Here is a 10,194-nt window from a genome sequence, read left to right as displayed (position 1 = left end):
TGATTTAGTTTTGGATTAGGATTTGTCCCTTGGTTGAGAAAGAAGCATACCTCTATGGTTTCAAGTTCTACAGAACTATAATACGTAGAAGCTAGAATTATGACATGTAAAGCTATATGGCTTTGGAAGTTACTAGTACATCCTTTTTTGGTCAAAGCTTTGAAAGTATAGTGATAAACCACGAAAATAAAAGTTACATTAAATTATTTGAGAATTTGGTGTTTTACAATAGGTCTAAACATATAGAAATTGGGTATCACTTCATCAAGGATTGTGAATAGAGGGGAATTGTTCATCTTTAGTTAATGCCTACCAAATAGAATATAGTAGACATCCTAACAAAGACATTGGGGAAGGAAAATCTTATCTTCTTCAATGATAAGTTGGGTGTTATGTTGAACAACTTCCTCGCCGAGAGGGAGTATTAGTTTTGGCAACTTATGTAATTGTTTGTCCATTGTCATATATATATTTCTAGGAGACTTTGATTAGATGAAGACAATTATTTAATTAATTAAAATATTCCTATAGGAACATCTAGAAATCATTTTTCTACGGGTTGTTAAGTTCAAATTTATCCCATTTTTTGATTAAGATCAAATCTCATTTGATGGTGTTCCAATGATAGTAGTGTAAAAGGGGATCATTGGGCATTTCGAGAACACACTTGAGAAGCATTTTTAGTGATAGAATATGATTTTTAAATCTTTGTAAATAGTATTGCAATGATAGAAAGGGCGTGGTGATGGTATTAGAGATAGTAGCATAGTGAATTTTAGCTAGAGAAATTAGGAGAAGAATTTTTAGAGGAGGATATTACCATAGCTCATTTAGCAAGAGGCAAATACTCTATGTATCTCTTAATTTTCTAAAATCTCAATATATTTATTTTTCATCTACAATATTGGTTAACTCTTTAGGATTTTTTCAAGGTCAATTTATCCAAAAATATCATGTTCATTGTGTTGCATATTTTTCTGTGATTTTTTTTGTGAATTGTATTTATTTTATTTTTCAATATTAGTTGTGATTAAGTTTTGGTAGTCAAATAATATATATAAGATAGGAGATCAATAATTAGTAGCTACAATATAGTTTTCATAATTTATTCACAAAGTATTTTGAAAAATTCTTATAAGATTTTCCCAAACCATTAAAATTTATTTTGTGAAAAAGTTGCCTCATAAATTAAGAATTTTGTACATGCTTGAAACCTTATTAATTAGTGATGTCAATTTGGTTCTATGATATATTCATTATAAATATATTTATGATATTTGGTTAAAATTTGAAAGAAGATTGCAATTTAGATAATATTAGATTGGTAAAATATGAAGATAATAATCTAGAACTTTCAGAAGAATGTATGCAATAAAAATAAGTAAAATAAATTCTCTCATAATTTTTTTATTAAAATATACAATGTTTTTTTAAGATGTAGGATAAGAAAGAAGTAAGAAGTGGGGACTGATACATTGACTAACACTACCATAGATGTGACATACATAGAAAATTTGGAAAACAAATATATATATATATGCACCGTGTGTATATAAAATAAGACATAGTAATTACTAAATAAATTTAAGCTATTACAAATATGTCTACCATATCTAAAACTAGATATTGAACTAGTTTATTGATAGCTATTTTCAAATTAATAGTAATTCCATGAATTTAATGGGATATAATAGTAATTCAAGGGAAATATGGGTTAACCTTTTTAAGACTTGTTTACATTTAAGGCTAGGAAATTTTTGGTTAGATTATATTCTAAGTTATCTCATTATGGTTAGAGAAGTGTAAATAGGAAACCTTTGCATAGGATTGTAGAAGTTATCATCATATAAAGAGTCTGTGTTGAGATAGTCAAATTATATGTTTGACAATTATATAGTGGATAGAGAAGCATTTTGTTCACTTTTGGATTACCTCTCCTTTGAAGATTTTTCAATGGTTGCCTATTTTTTTCTAGTCATGGTCTTATGCTTTGATGTGTTTCTATTTCCTTTTCTTACAAATTTGTTCATGGGAGAATGTATTTGGTCTCAAATAAATAAAAACAATAAATTTCTCATGTTGACTACATTTGTGATAGGAAGAGAATCTACAAAAATCATTTTCTATTCTTCTCACTCCTTATAGAAGCTCTTGTAATCCCTTCATCTATTGCCACAATTATTGTTGCAAAGGTTCAGTGTGACCTCTAATTTGGTCTTTAAAATAATTCCCATGCATGTCATAGAGGGTTTCCATAAATTATACATAGCGACACTTTCCTCTATAATTTGTTTCTCAACTTTCATTCTAACATTATTCCTCATATAAATATCCCATACAATGACCAACATCTATGTAGATGATTTGTTTCCTTCCATGAAAAGACTTCTTGAAGCATTATCTACCATCTTGATAAGACCACATATCACATAATTTGTTGATGATAGTGTTTGTTTCACATACAATAGGTTTTCCTAATTGTGGTGATGTCAATAAACATATAGGAACTTCAGGGCTTCCCCACACAATAGCTTATCTTTATTAGGAATTGTGGCTTATATATATTTTATATATTTTCTTAGGCCATATTGATTTGTACTATAGTCATTGTAGTGCCTGTGGTGGAAGATATATGAATTTTGTGCACTCTTGTCTTCAAGATATTTGATAAGGGTAAAGGTTGAGATTTCTTTAGGGATGTATTTCTTCATATAGTTGAGCTCACCTGGAAGGCCTTATTTAAGAACAAGACATCCGATGAGTATAATTTTTTGTTTGTTTGATTAAATTTATTTATGGGAGATTCCATTTCTAATCATTATTTATTTGATGGTAGTTCTAGCTATATAGAGAGTCTTTCCAGTTGTGTGGCATGATTCTTAATGTTGTAGGAATGGTGTGTGAAGTAAGGATTTACATGTTCTATTATATTGCATAAATTATGCATGATGCCAAGAGCTATACATAAGACTATGCATTGCTAGGCATGAAGACCCAGGCTAGCATGCAAACTTGTCCAAGTTTATGTGTAAAATATTTTTATAACATACAAGAACATGTCTCTTATGAACATAAATTATTTGCTGAGCACATATTTGCATAATGTTTAAATATTTGCTTAACATTGATCACTTCCAAAGATGATATTCAATATTGATCCACAACATTCATTCAATAGAAATGAATTTAACCATACATTGCTCCCACAATCAAATACCTTATAAATTACTTATTACATAGTCTCCCTAATGATTATTTCTCCTTCACATATTTATATTTTCATACTACCTATTACATTCTAACTATATAGTTTAAAATTGGTCCTCACCAAGACGTGTTTAAATAATAAAATTAACTTCTGTGGTCATCTAATAATCTCCATCACATGTTCCAACTAAAGACTATGAAAAAATAATAATTCCATGAAAAAATAATTCCATTAATTTAATGGGATATAATAGTAACTCGAAGGAAATATGGGTTAACCTTTTTTAGACTTTATTATATTTAAGGCTAGGAAATTTTTGGTTAGATTATATTCTAAGTTATCTCATTATGGGTTAGGGATGTGTAAATAGGAAACCTTTGCATAGGATTGTAGAAGTTATCATCATATAAATAGTCTGTGTTGAGATAGTCAAATTATATGTTTGACAATTATATAGTGGATGGAGAAGCATTTTGTTCACTTTTGGATTACCTCTCCTTTGAAGATTTTTCAATGGGGGTCTATTTTTTTCTAATCATGGTCTTATGGTTTGATGTGTTTCTATTTCCTTTTCTTAAATTTATTTATGGGAGATTCCATTTCTAATCATTATTTATTTGATGGTAGTTCTAGCTATATAGAGAGTCTTTCCAGTTGTGTGGCATGATTCTTAATGTTGTAGGAATGGTGTGTGAAGTAAGGATTTACATGATCTATGAGATTGCATAAATTACACATGATGCCACAAGCTATACATAAGACTCTGCATTGCTAGGCATGAAGACTGAGGCTAGCATGCAAGCTTGTCTAGGTTTATGTGCAAAACATTTTTATAAAATACAAGAACATTTCTTTTATGAACATAAATTATTCACCGAGCACGTATTTGCATAATGTTTAAATATTCACTTAACTTTGATCACTTTTAAAGATGATATTGAATATTGATTCACAACTTTCATTCAATAGAAATGTATTTAACCATACATTTACTCCCACAATCAAATCCTATTTAAAACTTTTGAAAAAAATGTACTTTATAAATTGCTCATTACATAGCCTCCCTAATGATTATTTCTCCTTCATATCTTCATATTTTCATACTACCTATTACATTCTAACTATATAGTTTAAAATTGATTGTCATCAAGATGTGTTTAAATAATACGATTAACATCCATGGTCATCTAATAATCTCCATCACAATGTTAAAATAATACAATTAACATTCATCACCTAATTATTAGTGAAAATAACTATTGATGATTTAACTCCAAAGTAATTGTGTCCATCTTCAAACTCTTGCTTTGTCATTATTCTCAATATTCTTGGCTTCCATGATTTCAAGCATTCCATGCGCCATTCATTTTTTCCTGAACTTTTTATGAGTGGTACTTCTCTTTGATACCAGATCTTCACAATCATAAAACGGTACTGTGATTGTGGGACATAATCAATGAAATTTATCTGTTTGTCAAACAAATTTACGGTGTTTGCGGGTTAAGCAGCTCATTCATATTGGAATCCATATCAAGAGGGAAAAAAATGGAAATGGGTCATTTTGTAGTCCATGCTATTAATGAATCATTTTATAGTACACAAATGTAAAGGAAGAGTTAGTCACGTATCTTTAACTTTCACAGCATGGCATACATTATTAGTGGCGTCGCACACTTTAAATGTGCGAGTTTGCCTGATTCACATGAAACTTCATTAAGTCCTCTTTTTCTACATTGAAAGTCATGTCATTGTTGACAAAACACATCCTTCTTCTGTCACTTACAGCATATAAATAAACGTGCTTAGCTTGATGTAAATTAACAGAGGCATTAGAATGGGTAGGTCTCCTTCTGGCTGTTGTCAAGATATTTCCGTCATCAAACGTGGGGCCTGGAGTGCCCATGAAGACATGGTTTTGAAAGAATATGTCACAAATCATGGGGAGGGAAGATGGAGTTCTGTGCCCATAGAAGCAGGTGAACTAAAAGAATTTGTTTTTTTTCTTATTCATTTCCAAAAGGTGGACATGTTAAGCTGTGTTGTTATTAAAAAAATGGGGTTTTTCAGGCCTGAATCGAAGTGGAAAGAGTTGTAGATTACGTTGGATTAACTATCTTCGTCCAGACGTTAAGCATGGAAACATTTCTGCTGATGAAGAGGAACTCATTATTCGATTGCATGGACTTCTCGGCAATAGGTATACTATAATCTTTTTCCTGATGATGATCACTGAATATGATTGGAATAAAATATAAAAACTTTTAAGAGTTTTGAACTGGTATGATATTATCTTTTAGTTGATATATGACTGGAATATAAATAGGAAAAATATATCAAGAGTTTCAAATTGATTCGATCATTTTAGAAAATAATAATAAAAGTTAATTTAGATTATTTCTATTGTTCCTAATAGCTGAAGATAATTTTTGGATCAATTTAAATTCATCAATTGAAGTCTCTCTACTGTGTCAATCATCTTGAAAATAGATTGAAGTCTATTTTAATGAATTCTTGTTTTTAGGTTTCATTGTGTAACAATTTTTTACCATCAACGTTTTTGATCATAGTATATGATCCATCATCAAGAAAATCAAGGTCTATTTTAATCTTAATTTTTGTCTACTAGAAACATGGTTCTATGAGAGCATTTAGATCTATATTTATAAAGGAGTAGGTCTTATGTAACAAACAAACATTATGTTACAAAAATATTTGAAATCATTTTATGTGAATCTAACATGGGTCTATAAATTGCTCCATCAGAACATTTTCTAGACTTATCAATTACTTGAAACTTCAATTCTTAAGCTGAAATGCAGTGCTTAAACTATAGAATGACCAATTTTAAAATATTACTAAAAACTTTTAGTAGCACTCATTAAAATTTAATACTTTTAGCTTACAAATCATGCCTTGGTATGTAATGTTTAAATCATTCATTATCTCAAATATAAAGTGAAAGTAATAGATAAAATATACACAATAATGTAAACAGCTTATTTATTATTAATTAGCGAGATGTAATAACATGCCTACAATTTGTTTACTTGTTTATGTTGAAGTATAGAACCATAGACCTGATGCCAAGTCTCAATTTGTTGCGAAGAAATAACTATTTTTCAGTTAAAAGAGTTTCGAAGAGCCGCTACAGCATAATAAAAGGAAAGTATTGAGTTTGGTGTGAGTACATCAGCTATTCAAAAAAATTAATAACAATTCATAACATTGGAACTGAAACAGTTCATCATAGACAAGTACTACAATATAATAAATAGAACACTTGTTTAAGTTATATTATTATAAAGATCCAGTTATGTGATTTTTAATCAATTATATTGATATATATATTCCAAAACCTTTTTGGCATAAGAATTGAATAATTTCTTTAAGACTCGATTCTCACAAACTTTCTAAACCTTTAAGAGATCATTAGTCTTCAATGCAGTCAACAATCAAATGATCCAAACATAACACATTATTTAATGTTATATGCAGATGGTCTCTGATTGCAGGACGGCTGTCTGGTAGAACAGATAATGAAATAAAGAACTACTGGCACACAAAATTAAGCAAGAAGTGCCTTCCACACAACCAGCCCATCAAAAAATTGAATCTTGCTCATTCTGAAGATCATACTCGTGTTCATAAATCTGCTCCCATCAAAACAAAGGCGATTAGATTATCAAGGTGCTGCAACAGAAATGAGGTCACAGCTAGCATTTCAGATCATCGAGACTTTAATTCCCCTGTTGGTGTCAAAAATACAAAGAATTCTAAGTTATCTGAAGAGAAGCTGTTGACAGAGAATGAGTCTGGAATTCAGAAAACTTCTGCTCGGTTGGAATTTCCATCCATACAAAATACTGATCAATTTTCTCCACCATTCATGCCCAATTTAGTCGAGTCCCCATTGGAACATTCAAAGCGTGTTACAGAAAACGAATTTGAAGCATCAGGGAGCTCTTTGAATTTCAATCAAATGCAGAAAGTGGACATTGGTTTTCTATCGTGCCCATACTATTATCTGGACAATCTCACAATCGATGCAAGACCTGGTAGTAGCTTGGAACAAGGAATGGATGGAATCTACACAAGTTCTCAGCAGTATGATTGGTCAAATTGGTTAAATAACGTACAATATTTATAGTTGTTCTTTTATTTTACATGTTTTTGTCAATAGTTAAAAACATATTGTAGTGCCTACTCTCGTTCACATTTTTTCTGGACATATTGTTGCTATTATTATCAGACTATGATGGACTAGTTTTATGTTGATGGATTAGTGGTATTGTTTTGACACTATCAGACATTATGTTATGGATTCAGAGGTTATGTGATGAGATCATTTAGACTTTACGTCTCATGCATACATGATGATCATTATATTGTTTTCAGATATTATTGATGATTAGTTGATGGTTATTATCTTATGTGTTTTATTATGGATACTTACCCCATACTTGCATGTGTATGGTGTGCGTGTTTTTTATTATATGGCGGTTTCTGATGTGGTTAAGGAAGAGAGTCGCAGTCACTTGCTTAGTCGGGATTTACACGATGCACCACTTCTTGCCATTGTCTGTTTAGCTTAGCATTATATATATTGTATGTACATGCATAGTTTTCTGCAGGTTGCAGGTACCAGGTATCGACTTCCCTGAATTGCTAGGATGAGCTTACCCTATTATACTATCTCAATGATAAGAGAAGGGAGATAAATTCTCAAGTCCAAATCCCAAACCCTTAAGCCAATTGTCTTAGTGAGGTAAGACAAGTGTCTGGATATTTTACCCACCGAATGTGTCGGATGACATGATTCTTGATTTTTAACCCTTTAAACTGATTTTGTGTGAATTGATCTACGATGGGTTTTCATATTTTATTCTTGGAGGTCTATGGTGAATTTTCTATTAATTAAATCTTAATAAATAGATTTGATTAATAAATTAATTATTTGAGAAAATTACTATAAAACATCATATTATTTGATATTTTGATTATAATTAATTAAATGGAAAATTGATTAAGGAAAAGAATTAAATAAAAGAAAATTATAAATTAAAATTAATAATAATAATAATATAATAATAATAAGTAATAAATAAATAATAATAATAAAAGTTATAAAAATTAAAATGGAAGTTATAAATATTTAAATGGAAATTATATAAAAGTGAAATAGAGTTATAAGCTTGCATGGGAGTTAACGCACTTTTCTATTTCTCATGTGTCAACAACACGGGGGTTAGTGCATCAATTAAGCACATGGTGTCTACAACCCTATGGCTCATCTTGAAGGTTGGAAAAAGACCCATGCTTAGTTGGTGACACCTTCCAGCTGTTTCTAGAAGCATTCTAGATGTTTCTTGAAAGCTCTTTATATTCAGGCATTCCTAGAAGCTTAGAGAGAGCGTGGAGAGCTTTTGGAGCATTGGAAGACTTGAGAACTCTGAAGAAGGGAGGAGCTTGATCTGCAGGTTCTCTGAGGAAGAGAAAATTAACATCAGAATCTGAGTAGATTCTTGTGATTTTACTTATGCTATTTCCGCATCTTGCATTTTCTGTCTTCTTCGTGTCTTCCATATGTCTTCTGAAATTTTTTCCTATTTTAATTGTATGCATGCTCAATATGAATAGTTAAAATTTATTTGAGAATCTTTATATGCATAGATCTGAAAAGAATATGGGGCTAGAGTTGAATTGTAGCCAAATTCATTAGAAAATTATTGAAAAAATTTAGAGAATAAATATTTATAGGAAACTCATAAAATTATATATATATTCTTTGCGAAAATATATATATATATATATATATATATATATATATATATATATATATATATATATATATATATATATATAATTCAAATCTGCATTTTCGCATATAAATATATACTGTATAAAATTCTGTGTATATTTACACACACACACACACACACAATTAATTGGAAAGTCGAGCGAATTATCACAGTGAAAATTCATTAAAACGCATTTGCGATTTGTAATTTTGTTTGAGAAACGTTATTTTAAAAAAAAATGTTATATTAAAAACGTTTAAAAAAAATATACATATGCATTATGATATTGAGCGGACAGGTATTTCATACCCCACCCACCGTAGGCCTGCGAAATCACTGTGTACCTATGATCTGCAGTGTACCTATAATATAGGTTCAATTTAATCTTTTAAATTTGGAAAGATGAATATGGAAAGAATTTCAAATAGTATTTTTAAAATGATGGGGGTCTAAATGGAAATATAAGAGACATTTAGAACATTTAGAAAACTGAGTTTAATGGTAGAAACTTTTACAAAAACACTTGGGCTAGGTTAAATGTAAAGTTTCTCCACTTGATAATTGAATTGGGAACGTAAACTGAGACTTTTGCATTTAAATTTAAGTTATAAACTTAGCAAAACTAAAACATGTGTTTGCATTGTGTATTCTTTATGCTATTGTTTAGATTTTGGGTTGACTAGTGTTGACCAATTATAGGACGTCTACCAGAGGCTTGGAAGTTATGTGATTGTGATATCATGATGATGTTTTAATCTCAATCTTTATTAACCCAACCATGGTTATGTGATGGAATTCTCTATGTATTGGATGTGATTACTGATAGTTGAGATTCTTATGTATGAGATACTTGACTCAACCATTATTTTTGGTCATCGATTAGTTATCCTTGGTTATTTTCTAGTCGCCATGATGGGACTGTGATGTGGATTTATTCTTGATGATGTCATGTTGTGACATGTTTTGACTCAACCATTTTTGGAGTCTTCGATTAGTATGATTGAGATATATTTTGGTTGTTGAGAACCATTGGATACTTTGATTATCAGTGATACTTCAATTGCCAATAGAGAGCTGTTGTGTTCATGATTTTCTATGGATGTTTGCTCATGGAGATTTGATGCTTTTATGCATATTTGATGATTTTATTATGGATTATCTTTTGTGATTTTGAGATTTATGATTCCT

At 30.1% G+C, this 10,194-nt stretch overlaps 1 pseudogene; it reads left to right on the top strand.

Moving 5' to 3' along the window:
• Positions 1 to 5,042: 5,042 nt before the first annotated feature.
• LOC149532883 (transcription factor MYB1 pseudogene) lies at positions 5,043 to 7,355 on the top strand (annotated as a pseudogene).
• The last annotated feature ends 2,839 nt before the right edge of the window (positions 7,356 to 10,194 follow it).

The sequence above is a fragment of the Cupressus sempervirens genome, chromosome 10, assembly GCF_028749045.1.
Source record: "Cupressus sempervirens isolate cs-2001-9-10 chromosome 10, ASM2874904v1, whole genome shotgun sequence".
Lineage (NCBI taxonomy): Eukaryota > Viridiplantae > Streptophyta > Pinopsida > Cupressales > Cupressaceae > Cupressus > Cupressus sempervirens.
This window is presented reverse-complemented; position numbering and strand designations above follow the sequence as displayed.